The following is a 21,555-nucleotide window of genomic DNA, read 5'->3' as shown; positions in this document are numbered from 1 at the left end:
CTGCAGTCAAGCTGACCAAGAAATACTCACTACCATACCACCTGCCGTCAAGCTGACCAGGAAATACTCACTACCATACCACCTGCCGTCAAGCTGACCAGGAAATACTCACTACCATACCACCTGCAGTCAAGCTGACCAGGAAATACTCGCTACCATACCACCTGCAGTCAAGCTGGCCAAGGAAATACTCACTACCATACCACCTGCCATGAATCTGACCAGGAAATACTCATTACCATACCACCTGCCACTCGTACAGCTATCCTATTTCTTCACAGCAAGAGAAATTTCCTAAAGACGATTCAAATACTGAATTAAATATATAGATTAGTAAATCATTCAAATACAAAGGTGGTACCATACTACTCAATTGTGTGTCTGTGCTGAACTTGAACGTGTGTGATACCTTGAAAAACAGGAAGTAGAGAGGGAACTGCTGTATCATCCTGAATGTAAATTGTGCACAACTTACCAACACGAGGTAGCAGTGTCGTTTGAAGATGATGCTGCGGCTGGCCTAACATTCCAGAATATTTCTTGCTACTTTCATAGCTCGCTGGAAGATGGCAAAGGATTCGCTAGAAACATATAGATACTTTATTAGTGTGATGTATATAAAAATTAACAAAGTTACATAACATTGATAAATATATTCTACATTTGTGTTTTTGGTCGTACTGGTTTTATTTCATAGCGATACATAATAGTACTAGCATACTCCTTATCAGCACCAATTGTAGAACAAGAGAGATTGAAGATTTGAGTTATATGCTAACATTTTGACGTCCATGTGGACACACACATTAAATAAATATATTTCTATAGAACGATTAAAATTACTACAGTTAAAATACATTTTCTTCGGATACAAGAAACAAAAGGTTATTCTCTTCTTTTATTTTATGAAGGCAGAGGATCGTATCTTCTAATTTCTGTATTAAGTAATGATCCATTTTGGATAGATGAGTTAACATAATTTATAAATAACGAAAACAAATCCATTGATTGTGTATGTTGGAAACCAATTAATATTAAAAAAAAAAAAAACAATAAATATTAGAATAATTGCTTACATGGCAAGCTTACACTTGTCATAGGAATGAGTAGTGTTTTAATTATGTGAAAAATAAAGAACATAATACAGTTCCAATAATTGTTTGGCTGAATTGATAATTTCTTAATATGGATATGAGTAATGAGTGACGATAGTATATGCCTTATAAGTTGACAGGCGTAACTCTTCAGTTATACTTATACTTAATTAGCAAAATAACAAGTCTTGTTATTCGTGGTGATAAGAATATAGGGATGGGGGAGAGACCCGTCAGGTCCTAATTTGTGCACAACTTACCATAATAAGGCAACAATATTCTTTGAAGATGATGCTGCGGCTGGCCTAACATTCCAGAATATTTCTAGCTACTTTCATAGCTCGCTGGAAGATGGCGAAGGGCGTTGCTAGTTGCTAGAAAAATATAGACGGTTTATTAGTGTGATGTATTACTTAACCTATGTAAAAAGTAACAAAGTTACAGTGAATAAACTCTATTTTACGTGTGCATTGCATTGATAAATATATTCTAGCCTGTGTGTTTCAAGGTCGTGCTGGTTTTTATTTCATAGCGATATATAATATTTAACAGCATATCCTTTACCAGCACTAATGGTACAACATGAGAGATTGAAGATTCACATTATTTGAAATCACCTAAACGTCCATGTGTACACACGCTTTAAATAAATATATTACTATAAAACGATCAAAATTGCTACAGTTAAATAAGTCTTCGGATATAAGAAACAAAAGACAAAAGTTTTCTCTTCTTCCATTTGATATAAGATCGTATCTTCTAATTTCTGTATTAAGTAGGTTTTTGAAAATTTGGATAGATGAGTTAAAATAATTTACAAATAACGAAAACAAAACAAGTCCAGTGAGTGTCATTATTGAAAACCAATTAATATTATTGAAACCAATTAATAATATTAGAATGATTGCTGACATGGTCAGTATAGCCTGTGCTTAGTAATGAATTGTGTTTTAATTATGTAAAAGGTAAAGAAAATAATACAGTTGAATGAAATATTTGGGTGAATAAATAATTTCTGAATATAGATGTGAGTAATGAGCTATGATACTATAAGCCTAATACGTTGACGCGAGTAAGTCTGAAGTTGGACTCATACTAATTAATTAGCTAGGTAAGAAGGCTTATTGTCTGTGTTGACAAGAAAAATGGGGTGTGGGGAGAGATCAGTCAGGTCCAAATTTATGCGCAACTTACCAACTCAAGGCATCAATGTTCTTTGAAGGTGATGCTGTGGCTGGCCTAACATTCCAGAATATCTCTTGCTACTTTCATAGCACGCTGGAAGATGGCAAAGGATGTTGCTAGAAACATATATATACTTTATTAGTGCGAGGTAAACCTTAATCTATGTAAAAACTAACAAGGGTACAGTGAATAGACTCTATTTTACGTGTGCATTGCATTGATAAATATATTCTAGCCTGTGTGTTTCAAGGTCGTGCTGGTTTTATTTCATAGCGATATATAATATTTAACAGTATATCCTTTACCAGCACTAATGGTACAACATGAGAGATTGAAGATTCACATTATTTGAAATAACCTAAACGTCCATGTGTACACACGCTTTAAATAAATATATTACTATAAAACGATCAAAATTGCTACAGTTAAATAAGTCTTCGGATATAAGAAACAAAAGACAAAAGTTTTCTCTTCTTCCATTTGATATAAGATCGTATCTTCTAATTTCTGTATTAAGTAGGTTTTTGAAAATTTGGATAGATGAGTTAAAATAATTTACAAATAACGAAAACAAAACAAGTCCAGTGAGTGTCATTATTGAAAACCAATTAATATTATTGAAACCAATTAATAATATTAGAATGATTGCTGACATGGTCAGTATAGCCTGTGCTTAGTAATGAATTGTGTTTTAATTATGTAAAAGGTAAAGAAAATAATACAGTTGAATGAAATATTTGGGTGAATAAATAATTTCTGAATATAGATGTGAGTAATGAGCTATGATACTATAAGCCTAATACGTTGACGCGAGTAAGTCTGAAGTTGGACTCATACTAATTAATTAGCTAGGTAAGAAGGCTTATTGTCTGTGTTGACAAGAAAAATGGGGTGTGGGGAGAGATCAGTCAGGTCCAAATTTATGCGCAACTTACCAACTCAAGGCATCAATATTCTTTGAAGATGATGCTGCGGCTGGCCTAACATTCCAGAATATTTCTAGCTACTTTCATAGCTCGCTGGAAGATGGCGAAGGGCGTTGCTAGAAAAATATAGACGGTTTATTAGTGTGATGTATTACTTAACCTATGTAAAAAGTAACAAAGTTACAGTGAATAAACTCTATTTTACGTGTGCATAACATTGATAAATATATTTTAGACCTGTATTTCAGGGAATACTGGTTTTATTTCATAGCGATACATAATATTAATAGCATATTCCTTACCAGCACTAATGGTACAAAGTGAGATATTGAAGATTTGAGTTATATGCTAACACTTTAACGTCCATATGCCACACACATTTTAAAGAAATTTATTACTATAAATGATCAAAATTGCTACAGTTAAAAAAATATTCTGATACAAGAAAAAAAGTTTCTTTTATTTGATGAAGGCAGACGATTGTATCGTCTACTTTCTGTATTAAGGAATAACTCATTTTGGATAGATGAGTTAAAATAATTTACAAATGACGAAAACAAAACAAGTGCAATGAGTATGCATTTGCGAAACCAATTAATACTATTAAACCAAAAAACATAGGAACGATAATCACATGGCCCACATAGCCTGTGGATATTATCGAATTGTGTTTTAAATATGTAAAAAGTAAAGAAGTACAGTTGTATGAACTGTTTGGGTCAATAGATACTTTCTTAACATGGATCTGAGTTTTGAGCTACGATATTATATGCCTATTATATGGACGTAGATAACTCTACAGTTAAACATATAATTAATTTTCTAGATAACAAGTCTTATTGTCCGTCGTAATAAGAATAAAGGGATTGGGAGAGACTGGTCAGGTCCAAATTTGTGCACAACTTACCATAATAAGGTAACAGTGTTCTTTGAAGATGATGCTGTGGCTGGCCTAACATTCCAGAATATTTCTTGCTACTTTCATAGCTCGCTGGAAGATGGCAAAGGATGTTGCTAGAAACATATATACACTTTATTAGTGCGAGGTCAACCTTAATCTATGTAAAAAGTAACAAAGTTACAGTGAATATACTTTATTTTACGTGTGCATAACATTGATAAATATATTCTGGCCTGTGTGTTTCAAGGTCGTGCATATTATATTTAATAGCATTCTCCTTACTAGCACCAATGGTAGAACATGAGAGATTGAAGATTTGAGTTATATGCTAACACTTTAACGTCCATATAGCACACACATTTTAAAGAAATTATATTACTATAAATGATCAAAATTGCTACAGTTAAAATAAATCTTCGGATATAAGAAACAAATGTTATTCTATTTCATGTGATGAAGACAGAAGATCGTGTCTTCTAATTTCTGTGTTAAGTAATGATCCATCTTGGATAGATGAGTTAAAATAATTTACAAATAACGAAAACAAAACAAGTCGAGAGAGTGTGAATGTTCGAATCCAAATACTATTATTAAAACAATAATTATTAGAATGATTGACACTGTACCAGTATAGGCTGCGCATATTAATGATTTGTGTTTTAATGATGTAAACAGTAATGAATCTAATAAAGATTCGTTATTACATGCCTATTACATAGGTGTTAGTTACTCTGCAGAAGGACCCCTAATAATTAATTGGCGAGATAACAAGTCTTATTGTCCGTCTTGATAAGCATAAAGTTTGGGAGAGACCCGTCAGCTCCTAATTTGTGCACAACTTACCATATTAAGGCAACAAAGTTCTTTGAAGATGATGCTGCGGCTGGTCTAATATTCCAGAATATTTCTTGCTACTTTCACAGGTCGGTGGATGATGGCAAAGGATGTTGCTAGAAAAATATAGACGCTTTATTAGTGCGGTGTGATAATTAACCTACGTAAACTTTAACAAAGTTTGAGTAAATACAGTTTATTTTACGTATGCATAACATTGATATATGGTGATATGGTATTAATTATCACTGTTATAACCTTACTGTTTAAATCTGTTTCACTATTAAATATAGTATATTTATTGACGATTCCTATTTCAATTTTGTATTGATCGATGGAATAAAGAATTTTCACTTTGACTTTTGAGGGAATGAAGATTTGAATTATATGCAAACACTATAACGTCCATGTTGCTCAAACAATTTAAACAAATATATTACTATATAACGATTAAAATTACTACAGTTAGAAAAACTTTCTTCAGATTCAAGAAACAAAAGGCTATTCTCTTCTTTCATTTGATGCCGGCAAAGGATCGTACATTCTAATATATTTAATAAGTAATGACCCCTTTTGGATAGATGAGTTAATATAATTTACAAATAACGAAAACAAAACAAGTCCAGTGAGTGTGAATGTTGGAAACCAATTAATATTAATTAAAAAAATACATATTAGAACGATTGATACAGTGCCGGTATAGTCTGTGCATATTAATAATTTGTGTTTTAATTATGTAAAAAAGTAAAGAAACTATGCAGTTGAAACAACTATTCGGGTGAATAGATAATTTCTAAATATGGATATGATTAATGAGCTACGATATTTTATGCCTATTACGTGGATGTGAGGTACTCTGCAGGAGGACCCCTAATACTTAATTAGCGAGATAACAAGTCTTATTGTCCGTAGTGACAAGAATTAAGGGTTAGGAAGAGAGACCCGTCAGGTCCAAAATTTGGGACAACTTACCAACACAAGGCAACAATGTTCTTTGAAGACGACGCTGCGGCTGGCCTAATACTCCGGAATATTTCTTGCTACATTCATAGCTCGCTGGAAGATGGCAAAGGATGTTGCTAGAAACATATAGACACTTTATTAATGTGGTGTATTACTTAACCTACTTAAAAACTAACATAGTTACAGTAAATGGACTCTATTTTACTTGTGCATAACGTTGATTAATATATCATAGCCATGTGTTACAGGCGTGCTGGTTTTATTTCAAAGCTATACATAATAGTTAATAGCATATTCCTTACTAGGACAAATGATACGCATATGAATACTATGCAAACACTTTAACGTCCATATAGCACACACATTTTAAAGAAATATATTACTATAAATGATCAAAATTGCTGCAGTCAAAAAAAGTTTTCTACGGATACAAGACACAAAAGGTTATTCTCTTCTTTCATTTTATGAAGACAGACGATTCTATCGTCTACATTCTGTATTTAGTTATGATCTATAATGGATAGAAAAGTTAAAATAAATTACAAATAGCGAAAAAACCAGTTAAATGAGTGTGATTGTTGGAAATCAATTAATATTATTAAAACAATAAATGTTCAAATGATTGCTGACATGATCAGTATAGCCTATCCTTAGTAATAAATTGTGTAAAAAGTAATAAACATTTTACAGTTAAATGAACCACTTGGGTGAATAGTTAATTTGTTAATGTGGATATGAGTAATGAGCTACGATAATATATGTATATTACGTCGACGTGAGTAACTGAAGTAGGATCCCTAATAATTAATTTGCGAGATAAAAAAGACATATTGGACAAATGTTAAGTATAAAGGGGGGGGATGTAAGATTTGTAAGGTTTAAATTTGTGCAGAACTTACCAACACAAGGCAACAATGTTCTTTGAAGATGATGCTGTGGCTGGCCTAACATTCCAGAATATTTCCTGCTACTTTCATAGCTCGCTGGAAGATGGCGAAGGATGTTGCTAGAAAAATATAGACGGTTTATTAGTGTGATGTATTGCTTGACCTATGTAAAAAGTAACAAATGTACAGTGAATAGACTTTATTTTACGTGTGCATAAGATTGATAAATATATTCTAGCCTGTGTGTTTCAAGGTCGTGCATATTATATATTTAATAGCTTTCTCCTTAACAGCACCAATGGTAGAACATGAGAGATTGAAGATTTGAGTTAACGCTTTACCGTCCATATAGCACACACATTTTAAAGAAATATATTACTATAAATTATCAAAATTGCTACGGTTAAAACAAATCTTCGGATATAAGAAACAAATGCACGCCTGTAGTGCTGGTTTTATTTCAAAGCTATACATAATATTTAATAGCATATTCCTTACTAGGACAAATGATACAGCATAAGAGAATGATGATTTGAATTCTATGCAAACACTTTAACGTCCATATAGCACACACATTTTAAAGACATGTATTAATATAAATGATCAAAATTTCTGCAGTCAACAAAGGTTTTCTACGGATACAAGACACAAAAGGTTATTCTCTTCTTTCATTTTATGAAGACAGACGATTCTATCGACTACATTCTGTATTTAGTTGTGATCTATAATGGATAGAAAAGTTGAAATAAATTACAAAAAGCGAAAAAACCAGTTAAGTGAGTGTGATTGTTGGAAATCAATTAATATTATTAAAACAATAAATGTTCAAATGATTGCTGACATGGTCAGTATAGCCTATCCTTAGTAATGAATTGTGTAAAAAGTAATAAACATGTTATAGTTAAATGAACTATTTGGGTGAATAGTTAATTTGTTAATGTGGATATGAGTAATGAGCTACGATAATATATGGCTATTACGTCGACGTGAGTAACTCTGAAGTATGATCCCTAATAATTAATTTGCGAGATAAAAAAGATATATTGGACAAATGTTAAGTATAAGGGGGGGGATGTAAGATTTGTAAGGTTTAAATTTGTGCAGAACTTACCAACACAAGGCAACAATGTTCTTTGAAGATGATGCTGTGGCTGGCCTAACATTCCAGAATATTTCCTGCTACTTTCATAGCTCGCTGGATGATGGCAGATGATGGTCCTAGAAAAATATACAAGGTTTATTAGTAAATATATTTTAACCTTGTGTTTCTGGTTATGCTGGGTCTATGAGATATTATTTAATAGCATATCTCTTACCAGCACCACTGGTACAGCATGATATGTTAAATATTTACATTGATTGCAAAGACTTCAATGTCTATGTAGCACACACACACATTTAATATAAATACATTACTTATACGAAAATCAAAATTACTACAGTTAAAACTATTTTCTTTGGGTACAAGAACCAAACTTTATTCTCCTTTCCGTTGATAAAGGCAGAGCGTCGTATAGTTTACTTTCTGTATTGAGTAATGACCAACTTAGGATAGATGAGTTACAATTATTTACATAAAAACTATAAATATTAGAATGATTGCATATGTCCGGCATAACCTGTGCATATTAATGAATTGTGTTTTAATTATGTCAAAAGTAAAGAAAATAATACAGTTAAATGAACTATTTGTAGATGTTTTTTGACTATTATGCTGAGAGTAACTCTTTAGTACGGACCCCTAGTAATTAACAAGTCCGTTACGGCCATACAAGCTTGGAGTTCCCCGGTCAAAAGCTCTTTGAATTAGCTTTATAGTCTTATATGTAAAATGTAATGTGAATTAAGTACAGAATTTAGACAAAAAGAACAAAGATTGTAGATGAGGGAAGTTTAAATACCTTAAACATTATAGTTATTTCAGAATGCAATTTGTGTGTGTGTGTGTGTGTGTGTGTGTGTGTGTGTGTGTGTGTGTGTGTCTCTTTAATTATTGAATGACCGAATTTAGAATAGTTGAAATATAAATGTTATGAAAAAGAGTGTCGGTAGGGTAAAGTTTTGATTTTATTACCAATGTCTGTCGTTACAAAAAGCTGTTTGTTGTTTTTATTCTCCAAACAGGGCAGAAAATATTTTGAAGTTGTATTGACACACCCTTTTTCTTGCCAGGATATTGTATGTGTACTATACTGCTACATGAGATTGTAGGGTCTGACATGTTTAAATAATAAATGGTTTTAGAAAAAAAAAACCAGTTGTATGTTTGCCAACTTGACGTTTTTTTACCGGCTTCTGTCGTAATAATAGCGCGTCTGTGGAGGAATTATCGATTTGCAGAAGTAGTTGTTTCACTAATTAAAAAAAAGATACTATTTTTCAATAAGCCGTAAAAGCACAAAACTAGTATTTAATAAATGATCTAACATTGGCCCTATATAGTTTACCATTCTTAAAAATGACATCAGTAGTCAAATGATCAAAAACAGTAGAGTATTATAATTGTATTTTTCCTCCGACAAGCAGAAGGATGAGGCGTGTCCCTGACCAGCTATGACGTCATTCCATACCTTGCCCGCGTTATCAGCTGTACGCACACGTAAGGTATTTGACACACCAGAAAGCAACATAGGCTAGATAAGACATCCATCATTCCGTAAGAATGTTCCAGTTACATGTGTATTCTTATACGCCCTGGTAAACAAATTCTTTGTCAATCGTTCACCGTCATTATAATTAGTTAAATTTGCGTACATTCTTCAGACATTTTTGTGCAGTAGCAATTTATCACCCTGTAATACCTAACCAAAAATATTTTAAAATACTCTTGAACTACTAGTCATTTCTACAGGATATTCTTCACAAATTATTTAAAGAACCACTAAAAATTAATTGTAGCATAATTTTATCTCTAGGGCGAAAACATTATTTAAATTAATTTTAACAATATATTGTAATCAATATGAATTTAAAATGTTTTGTTATGATTTATTTCATTGTCACAAAACATTAAACTGCTATGCTGAATTTTAACCCTAAAAATCAAGATTGATATCTCCTAAAGAACTTTATTTATAGCTTTTTTTAACAAAATTAGAAAGTATTTGTAGTTTTCGAACGGCGTCTACAACTATCATTGCAATCAGTCATACCAACAATGAAAACATCGCCTTTAAATGATTTATATGTGAATAATTTATAATTGAGAGATCAACCTTATATTTGACATACTTGGATGTAAACAATATGTTGACGAAGTATTTGTTAAAACGGTCTTGTTACTACTTTCTGTTGCTCATTTAACGTAGGTGGGGTTTTTGAAATAATGATAATTATTATAATGATAATGATTATATATATACAGGGGTGCTGAAAAGTCCCGGGACAATCGATTGGGATATTGTCAGCAAACTGAAGGCAAACACTTTGAACATTTGTTATAACTGTTTTGGTAAGTGATTTGAAGTAAAAGAAGTAAAATAAAAGATTAAGTGTCTCATTTTTCTCTAACAACCAGAATGTTTGCATTTGAAAAATTCTGTATTTTATAATCTTTGAGTGTCCGCCATTTTGTAATGCGTCAACTGTTTTTACGTCAGATTTTCGCTAAAATGTTTCTAATTAAAAGAGCTTTAATTTGATGTACGACTCGACCTATGCTTCTATTTAAGAATTTTCACCAACCCCTAGCGGGACGTCCCCCATAAGCAGGATATCATGGTGAAATACATAAAATAATAGTTTTATATGAGCAAAAGCTTGATGTAAATTTTGGTTCTTATATTGTAATTATTTCAAAAGTTATTAGACCGTCCCGGGACTTTTCAGCACCCCTGTATATATATATATATATATAATGATAATGATAATTAAATAATTTTAATACTGACGTCACCAACAAACATTGTTCATTTTCATTTTTGGTAGTTGTTTCTAACCTTAGTTCTCAGGTTTGCGAGGTTAGTTTTATATCTATCATAAACGTCATCCCGTTCACACCGCGTCGACACATTCCTGGTACAACATCTGATGACTCTCCACAGAGAGGTCGAAATGTTTCAAGATAATTATCTTGAAGTATGATAATTATGTGTAAGCAATGTTTTGACACGCGTCAACTGTAAGACTTTGATGTTAGTTTCTAAACTTGATCAATAAATATATTGTTCTTATTTACATATTATAAAAACTTAATACTAAAAGCATTTTTATCATCAAACCAAAACTGGACAAACCAACGGTATTTTATAATTATAACAGCACGATATGCAGCTAAAATTAATACCAAATGGAAAGATGTAGATTTATCACAATGGTTTAAAATCAGTAATACTCAAACAAACGAGTCATTAATTTCAATAGCAGAGTGAACGACCTATACACTCATTTAAAACCAACAGCCCTAAAAATACTTGGGAGTTGTAATTATCTTAATATTCCAATGTTAAAAACTATGGACTCGATGAAGTCTTTTATTAAGACTAATAAGCAATATTAAGATTAATAAAATACATCGGCGTGGCATATAAATAATGCTCGAGACGGCTACTAAATCACGGGTGTTAGATAAATGAGGCAAGCAGCAGTAGAAAACTGTTCTCTGCCGACGACATAAAAACTGGTATGATGTGAACAACACGTCTACATACAATTTTTGAGGTTTTAATTGATCTTTAGAAAAATCATATCTTAAATTAAAAACTCATGCGAATATTTATTGGGGTGTATGCACGAGTCAAGGAGTAGAAGGGTAAGGTGGGTAGGACACGTTATTAGAAGACAGGAAGGAAACATGAGAAACGAAATTTGAGACCCTGTGGAAGACCTAAGGAACAATGAAAGGACCAGGTAAAGATTGACCTAAGAAAACTGGCATGAGTAAAGAGAATGCTGTAGACCGGAAGATATGGAGATGGCTAGATTATTGCATACCACTATGGGTATCTATGACCACGATAAGAGTAAATAAGTAATTATATATTATAAATATACGCGTTTCGTACTGAATAATAATTTTTTACTTCAAGGAGAGCTCTAGGAGCCTAGCTGGAACACTTGGGAGAAATTAAACTTTATTTAAACAATTTGAGTGAGTCACACGGTTGTATTCTACATGCCAAGGATAATCTATTCATCTCAAGTTCCAACTATTCTTCATCAAAAGATTGAACCAGAAGTGAAGTAGTGTTTAAACTTTGAATACATCGCAGGGACAACGGTGACGGTCTCGTCATTAATAATAACAGGTAAAACCGCATGATAATCTTACCGAAATTATTCTTACAATTTGGTTGATTTAGACTTCAAGGCACGTTAGACATTTCTGGAGTGGTGCTCTCTGTAGCTGCCGATTTCTACGTGCATTTCTTACCAAGCCACAATACACTGCGTATTCATCAATAACCCCTATAGCTTATACTGCCTCACTGAAGTTGGCCGAAAACCAATTTGTGCACCTGAAAAAAATCATGACTATATTACCCCTCATAGGCAGATACAACCTAAAATAAACGACTCAGCTGCAGTATCGAGGAAATGAAGAGAATTGGTTATAAGATGACAGCTAGCGGTAAACCCAAATAATCACCGGGTGTAAAGCAATGAAATTAAAATTCAACAAAATTCTGGAGGAAATTGAATTCAAGGATTGTAAATCTCAAGGAGAAGGCTGTTCTTCATGACCAGTGCAACACCGCCACGCAAGAAGTTGCCTTGATCGTGGTTCGTAAGGATGGGATGGATATAATGGAAATTCTTAAATAGACGGAGGCATGACAGCTTCAAATAACACAACAATAGTGAAATGTAACTTCTTCTGACACTTGGATAAAAATTATATTCAGGAGAAAATTATATAGAAAGTGTTGTATTCAGTTTAAATGGTAAAAACACTTGATTAGCATCAAATGGAAACCAATGAAAAATTACTTCGACTCGTTGTTGTGAAGATATAAAGGTGAAAGACTTGTTGGAAAAATAAAACATTTAATGTAAAATCTGAGAGATTCAGCTTTTGTTAATTACTTTAGACTGGGCGTTTTCAGGAATTTAATGTCGAGAGAGGGTAACGGTCGCGGACTGCGTGTCAGCTCTGGAATGTTTTACGTGAGCCTACACAACGGCTGTTAAATGTGTTTACTGTCCACTAAACGATGATTCTAGAACTCTTGAATAGGTTATTAACATTAGTTACTGCTCGCAAAAGAAGTAGTTATTACTAGTTACAGTCTGTTTAGTTCAGTCGTAGTAATAATAAAAACCTCCTTTGTTTGTAGTTTGTTTTTGACGGAAGGATTGTGAAGGAAACTGGATTTTCCGGACATTTTACATAGTTCAGTGATACAAATTTACTGATTCAGTGAGTGGTGTGACTGATTTTTTGTGTCACTGAACGATGGAAAGTGTCCCGAAAAGTCCAGATTCCTTAATAAAAAACCTTTGAAACGGATTCCAGTCACATTTTAAAATTTTAACTAAAAACAATCCAAATTAATCAATAAGTATTTTGAGATGATAAAACCTAACTGTGTAATGCAGAAATTTGTTTTATTCATCCTTTCTTGCTACAGAAGAGAGCAGTCGTAATCATAAGGTGATCTCTCAGGTGAAAAGGACCTCTTCTCCCAAATAAATATTCCTCCCCAAGTTGCACTTTCTAAATCTCGTCAAGTCCTGTAGTTTTAGAGACTGGACTGCCAAAGAGACTTTACAGCACTACGAACTCGGTGTCCGTTTACAAAGGGCGTTTACAGTGAGGTACTTAATAAATTCCTGACCGAGAAGGTCCTTAGCTAGCTTCCATCATCTTGAGAGGTACTTACGTTTATGTGGATAGGGAGGGGAGTGCGGTACAGGTGATCCTTATACAGGAAGGCTCCAAAGAACCGTCTGTAGTGAAACGATCTCGTTTTACAGTGTTAAAAATCTCTTTCATGTTAAATATATTATTAATAAACACCCAAACGCTGTTAAGCTTTTCTTGTACAGTGTATAATTTCTGTATAAGGGCGTATAGGGTGGCGTAATGGGCGTACTACGAGATACAAAAGGTTTTTGGTTTCAATGCCTCTACGCTTCTACGACCAAACGTAAGGGCGAAAAAGTGTTTAATATTTTTCCTTAGGGATTGAAATAAAGTACAGCCGACTCTTTATAACAGCATCGTACTTATACCGTTTAGCAGAGGGGCAAGGAACACTAACTCCAGAATGTGTTTCTTCTGTTCAGACTGTGATGAGTTATATCCTGTAGATCATGCGGTATCCTCCTGTTAGCCCTTTAAATAGGGCGTTAAGCATGCGATGGGATTAGACACTGGTACAAAAGTGACACAGAAAAGTTCTGGTAGAATTCGATGATGTGGTTATATTCATTACTCTGGACACTTTATCGGTGAAGTGTGGGTTCAATCACACGATGTTACTGAAATGGTTGGCCAACAAATGAAAAGCCTTAATAAATATAACTGCAAAGTTATACAATTTTAATTACTGTTGAAATGAACTAAATTAACAGAATCTAAAAATATGTGCAGTAACTTCAATATTGTATGTGTGTTTTATGCACGATCCAATTACAAGGCAGCATAAAGGTTGAGGACCAAGGGTATCTCAGCAGACAGTTAATGGATATAGACTTCATGACTGCCATCTTCATAATGGTAAAATTCAGTTAGCTGCCCACATAACTTTGTGTTTGATACTATAACTACTGGAACAGTAATGGACACCAAGAAAAACAGTCTTTATGGTTTTTGAACAAGATTAGAAAGTATTTATAGTTTCCGAAGGGCCTATCCAACCATCATGACGGAGTCCGAAAAATATCTCTCGAGATAGTGCATATTACACAAAACAATTAAATTCTACAATTAAATGTCTGAGAGCGAAATCAAATAAAGAATAATATAAAAAAGGTTTGAATTTTGCAGGTAGTTGACGGAATTCGACTCTTGAGTTATTTCCATAAGAACGATGCTCAACTTTTACCATTTTGTTTCTTCACTTTTGTGGCAGACTTATACGAGATATCTCGTTTTCAAGCTATCCGTATCAAGCTATTCTAATATTAGTTTTATAAATATTATTTTGGGCAATTCCAAAGCTTCAACGTTTTCCCTCTAAAATTCTTAATTCGTAGGCTATATCTAAGGCTATACATATTATGCAAAGCCTATCAAAACCATAGACCAGTTAAGGTTTATCCTTATCTTATTGAACAGTACTTGATGTAATGTTAGCCCAGTTGGCTCTGGGCTAACCCGAATATCTTTCCAATAGGAAGAACAGTCCTTGGACAGAGAAATAAGAGCCACATGGCGCGCCCTACCCTGCCAGCAAAGGGCAGATAAAAGTCTGCAAGCCGCATTGCAACTAGAAATGGGAAATACCGTTATTAGACAATAACCTATTACCAAAATAACGTCGTCAATTGGTATCACGTTCCAGTGATCTGTTACCGTGGTAACATATTACCAACGACCCTTGCATCATAGTATTACTGACTTGACTTTAGTAAACTGAGTCAGACTAAATTTGCGTGTGTGGCTATTTACACATAGTATACAATCATTTTATTAACTCACTACAATGTATTATTGTGGTAGACAACTTTGAAATAGGCTAATTGTAATCTTGTTATTTAAATGTTTATTGCACAATATAATTTATGTTTAGTATAAACAATTTAAGCAACTCAATGTAACATTTAGACTGGTACACTACTTATAATTAATGATAATTGAGAGCGAAGAAGTGAAATCTGAATTAGTTGGGTTTCATTTGCACAGAAACAAGTCTGTACAGGTCCGGGTTTGTTTTGCTAAACATACCGGTCTATCTAATCCTTCGCTGCGCGCTCCACCCAGCTCACGGAACTGCGTCATGGAATTCTTAGTAAACTGATAACAGGACAGCATTCTTAGACCTGGACAGTTCCTAGCGTAGAAAACTGTCGCTAAATAACACTATTACCTACAGGAATACGTTATATACCGCCAATTTATAATTACACCGCTACAAATTGTTCTCTCCAATAACAATTGGGATTTTTTAAAAAGATCTGACCTTCCCCATCCTATGGCATAATATATAGCTCGCTCGCGGCACAGTAGCGGGTCGGGCAGAAGCATGTCTAGAATTCAGTGTTGTGACTGTACCTCGCTTGTTGTGTGCATCCACACTCACAAGTAAAGACAGTCAGTAATAAATATTGCCTGACTTATAAATAAACACAAGTGTATGAGTAAAAATCCAAATAAATATAAACGTCCAGTTTCATACAGTATTTTCAAAATCTTGAAATAATAACTAATAACCGATTTTGTAAGGGTTAAAAAAAAATTAATTACTCATTTGTTTATTAACTTTCAACTTTTGGTCGCTCACCAAGAGTCATGCATAAAATGCTGTGTAGGAATTATTTTTACTGCCTTTACATTTGGAATAATGGTGAGTTGAATGGCGAAAGCCTACATTTTAAACAGTAAATCTGTTTTTCCAAATATTTTTGGTTATCACAGTCCAGAATATTTTTCTTTCACTCAAATACATACGTAAATACTACCAAATCAGTCAAAAATTCTTTCTGAGGTTTTATAGGTGTATATTTTAATGTTGTGGATGTTTGAAGTGCTTGCACCAGCTGGGAGCACCAAATACCAATCGAGAGGTATCAGTTGTTAGTTGCAAGCGTACATTTAAAGTGGCCGTGCTCGCTTATGCATTGCCTAATTTCGTTTGAAAAAGTACCGTCGGAATTGTCATATAAATTTCAAAATAGTTGGCATTTTGAAAAATTTGTATAACCTATTCAAAACAGCTGATGACTATCAAAAGACAAAATCTTGTTGCTCCTGGATTGTGCAAGCATACATATAAAGTGATCGTGATCGCTTATGCGTTGACGGATTTCTTTGAAAATGTACCGTTGAAATTGGTATAAAAATGACTAAATAGTTGGTATTTTATGCATTTTTTATAACTATACCGGTTTTTTATTTGCCTTTTAACATTTTAAACAGGCGTCATTTTGAAACAGGTAAAATGATTTTGTTAATATTCTATTTTTAAAAAGGTCTACCAAAGATTAATACAATTCTCAAGTTTCATAACTTTATCTTAACTGGTTAAAAAGATATATTTTTTGTAATAAACACATACAGACAGATAGACGGAAAACTAAAGGTTTTAGGACATACTTTCATATAAACTTTTTTGCCCATTTTTATGCGTAGAACAAAATCCGAAAGTATTGGAACACTTTTACTGAACACTCTGTTTACTGTATGGTGATTATGTTTTTCAAATATAATTTATAAATACGTAACTAAACAATTTTTCGGCGTTTTTTTTTGTTATTCATGACATCAAAAATAACAAATAATAATAGACTAGCCACTCGTGCAGTGCATTATTATAAACATTTATTTTTTTAAAAGCCCGTTTGAACACAGTTTATGTAAGTAGAGGAATCTAATGCAAACATCGAATAGGAATCCAAGGACAAACCAATACGGAAAAAAACAAAAAACAAAACAAAAAAAAACAATCTACTGATACACTAAAATTATTCCACCAAACATGATTTTATATACTGAAAATACCGCAAATCACTATATATTATTTTCCTTACAAGCAATATATTCTGTATATTCTATATTCTGCTACAGAAGTTACATTCTGTCTAATTTACACTAATCAAGGTCCAAAATAAAAATAATAATAATAATAATAATAAATTATTTATTGCGTAGAACATAAAAACAATGTTATAGCAATCGTCACGTATATCGAGCTAAATTTTCCATTCGTTCTACCATCGAAGTCCCTTCCATACATACAATTTTTTGCGTTCACTCTCTCTCACTCATTCGAATTGATCCACCACTTCCCCGGTCAGTCAGCCAATTGAGAGGATAGGTCAATCAATTTGAGATATATTCAACAAGGCGGCGGCGCATTCAAAACGAAGAAGTACTCGGTGTGGCATGGCAACACCCAGGTTGCCGAGTGGCAGGCGGTAATCGCATTATCAAAGCCGGGAGCGTTGCCACAACTTGACACGGTATTGCACACAGAGTGGATTGTGATATTTTACTAAACTGAAATTAGATTATGATGTGAGATAAGCTCGCTTCATAACTTGTTTCATACTCAAAGAGATGAGAGCAGTACAATAGTGCAGCAAATCGTATCCAACATGGTTTTGATTTTTGTCAGTGAATTAAATTAAGACAAATATATGATCGCTTACTGTAGTGTTTGATAGACCCATTTTAATATTGCAAGCCTGGATTAAACACACAAATTACTTTACTTTGCCACCTAAGATTGCTGATACAACATATCTATATATATACTATTATTATATTATAAATTGTTTTTTGTTGAAACGAATTTTTGAAATCACAACCTAAAACTTCGTCTCAAATAAAAAAAAAACCAAAATAACCTACTAGAAAAATGGCAATACACGTGACTTGTTAAACAACTATAGCCTAATGCATTACATTTGAATTTTTGATAAGTTGTAAGTAAAAGCACGGTATGAATACAATTGACCTTCCTCTGCTTCGCCCATCACATATCGTGTCTTAAATTTTACAATATTTTACCCTTGTTTAAAGGTTATTTTTGACGATGGAAGGATTGTGAAGGAAACAGGATTTTTCCGGACATTTGCCATCGTTCAGTGAAACAAGAAAACAGTAACACTACGTTTCGAGATCTGCAATCTGATCTCTTCTTCAGGTAAAGAACTAACCTAATACATAATTACAAACTAAGTTAAAATAAACAAATCTTACTAAAGCGTTGTGGCACGCCTAAGTCAGGAATCACAACCTACATGTTGTTGTCAACTTCACTAACACTAAAGACATGCACTTAATACAAGACATGCACTTTTTTTGTATAGTTTTGTATTAAGTGCATGTCTTTAGTGTTAGTGAAGTTGACAACAACATGTAGGTTGTGATTCCTGACTTAGGCGTGCCACAACGCTTTAGTAAGATTTGTTTATTTTAACTTAGTTTGTAATTATGTATTAGGTTAGTTCTTTACCTGAAGAAGAGATCAGATTGCAGATCTCGAAACGTAGTGTTACTGTTTTCTTGTTTCACTGAACGATGGCAAATGTCCGGAAAAATCCTGTTTCCTTCACATTTTACCCTTGTCTATTGCAACTACAATTTACTGCCCTTATTACTTAGAATTTAAATATTAATACTACAGTAAATAACATTTATATACTCCCTGTTGTGCGAGTGTGGAACTTAAGTTTAAGTTAATATAATATAAAAAATGTATACACTATATTTTAACAATTATTGATATAACTTTATAAAGGAGTAATATGGATTGGCTGAAATAAAAATGACTATCTTCCAATGATTATCCTGCATTGATAACATACAGGAGGATGCTACGAGTTAAAATGTTTCGACCTCTAATTGTTTTCAATATTAGGATTGCCTTTTTAAATCTGTACATACCACTGGGGCAACTTGTAGAAGTAGAACCATGAAAAGCAAAATGCAATTCGTGAAATGTTTATTTTATTGGAAATGGATATCATAACAGTTACTGTTAATTAAACACGAAATATCACAGACGTAGCGATCCACCGATATTGGTGAAACATACACGTCATATATCTACGTCCGTTACTCTAAATTAACTCTGTCAATTGTGGGCACATTTTAATTTTTAATAAAGATTAGGCTGTTAGGTTAGTATATACATTGCGGTTTCTTACTTCATGACAGTCCCCTGATTTATTGAAAATTAAAACTTACAATACAACACGGTAAAAACTGCTGGCACATCCGATACGAATAAGTATTATCCTTTACCATTTTCCTGTTGACACTAACTTTGCACCTTACGCCAGCCAAGCCTTCATTGACAACGCGTTCCTTTTTTGGATCCTAATACCTTTTATACAAATGTTTAGTGTTAAATCAACATTAAAACCATAATTGAAAATTATGTTTTACATTTCGCATGGACAGTTGGTCACACTGTAGCTGGTAATTGACCATGTTCTAACTGGCATATAGTAACATTGCAACGTAGCAATAAATTATATCCTCTATAATACTCGAAAAAAAAAATTAACACAAGAATATCGAAATATGATCTCGTATACCAAGCAGCAACTAGGGCGGCACCTCTTGAAACCTACATAGCGCGCGCGCACACACACACACACACACACACACACACACACACACACACACACACACACACACACACACACACACACACACACACACACACACACACACACACACACACACACACACACACACACACACACACACACACACACACACACACGCACACACACACACACACACACACACACACACACACATATACATATACATATATATACAGGATGAGTCAGAAATATGGTAAAATATTTTAAGACGTGATTGTAGAGCTAAAAATAAGAAAAAAAATGTTATATAAAGGTAGGTCTGGAAACGCTCCATTAGTGAGTAATAGCTGGCGAAAGATTTTGCTTTGATTTCAGTTGTACTACACCAGCAACCTAAACTCATTTAATAACCGGCTGGGTCTATGAAAGTAAATTGGATTATTGTTGGACCATATTTTATTTTTAATGCTCTTTGTAGGGAGGGGGGAGTGTTAAATTGAAATAAATTGTTCCAAACATGTTTGCATAATTTATTTAAACCTGATTAATGTTTCCTGTTATGAAAATAAAATCTAATATGAAATGCCCAACTTTGCATATTCAGTAACTATTACATAGTAATATGTTTTTTGGAAAGGGGGTTTAGATGTAATAAGTTTGCAATAGGTATATCATTTAAGTTTGTTGAACATAATACAAAAATAATCAATGTATGTACTAAAGTATGATTTTTCTAATAATAATTAACTGATTATCTTAGATACACAAAAATATATTTGTCTGTGAATTTGTTGGTATAAATGATTGATTTTTTAATTTGATCATAAAATTAAGAATATAATTAGGTTTACCTGGTGCATATTCTTTGGTACTGGAAAGAATGAGGTGTTTAACAGTACTTTACAACATTGATTTCCCTAAAAACTATGTATTATGTTCATACTCCACAACTGGGGACTACTGATCACGTCTTAAGTATTTTATAATGCCTAAAACAATATGGAAAACAAATAAAACAAACGAATAAACAAAATTAGTAAATCTTTAGCGCCTTAAAAGCTTTAGAAACGTTTATTGTAACGTATATAGTATATGTAATACTTTTTAACTATGTAAATAAAAATTATATGTTTATGTAAACTGTATACCTAAGTAGAATATATTCAATTTATATCATATGCAACTCATATTTGACTATAGTCAAGGATTCCTTGCTACAAAACCTCAAGAATAGCATTCGTTGTGAAGAAAACTTAAATATTCTCTTAGAGAAAACCACACCAGTTTGTTAGATTTAATTCTTTGTTAGAATTATACAAAATGAGTAATTTGATTAGTAACATTAATGAAACCTATTATATTAGTGGTCTTTTAATGCTAGGCACTAGTTAATCATAAATATTTCTTGTTATATGGTAGGTAGAGTTTAAAAATAGAATGCACTAAAAGAACTAAAACATGCCCGAAATATAAAACATTGGTGAAGTGCAAATTGAGGGACAATTGTAGAATAGGGACGCAACACGTGTTGGAATGCTGTATACCTAACTCTGTATTTCCAGTGGTGCAGTACAATGTGGCGTTATGCCAAGTCAGGTCGG

General features: G+C 33.1%; 1 protein-coding gene across 9 annotated transcripts in view; it reads right to left on the bottom strand.

The window, feature by feature from the left end:
* LOC124369922 overlaps window positions 1–21,555 on the bottom strand; it is a 180,448-nt gene that overhangs the window by 55,349 nt on the left and 103,544 nt on the right. For 4 of the 9 annotated variants that reach the window (XR_006923130.1, XM_046828109.1, XM_046828107.1 and 1 more), the window contains 8 exons: window positions 7,902–8,008; window positions 6,803–6,909; window positions 5,913–6,019; window positions 4,950–5,056; window positions 4,113–4,219; window positions 2,289–2,395; window positions 1,355–1,461; window positions 476–581 (listed from right to left, as the gene is read on the bottom strand). The gene's annotated coding sequence lies outside the window, so the exon portion shown is untranslated. Of the gene's footprint in view, window positions 1–475; window positions 582–1,354; window positions 1,462–2,288; window positions 2,396–3,214; window positions 3,322–4,112; window positions 4,220–4,949; window positions 5,057–5,912; window positions 6,020–6,802; window positions 6,910–7,901; window positions 8,009–21,555 lie in introns of all 9 variants that reach the window. The other 5 variants (XM_046828108.1, XM_046828110.1, XM_046828112.1 and 2 more) reach the window with 5 other exon arrangements.

This window comes from Homalodisca vitripennis, chromosome X (genome assembly GCF_021130785.1).
Source record: "Homalodisca vitripennis isolate AUS2020 chromosome X, UT_GWSS_2.1, whole genome shotgun sequence".
NCBI lineage: Eukaryota > Metazoa > Arthropoda > Insecta > Hemiptera > Cicadellidae > Homalodisca > Homalodisca vitripennis.
The sequence above is the reverse complement of the archived record's forward strand: the minus strand, read 5'-3'. Positions and strand labels throughout refer to the sequence as shown.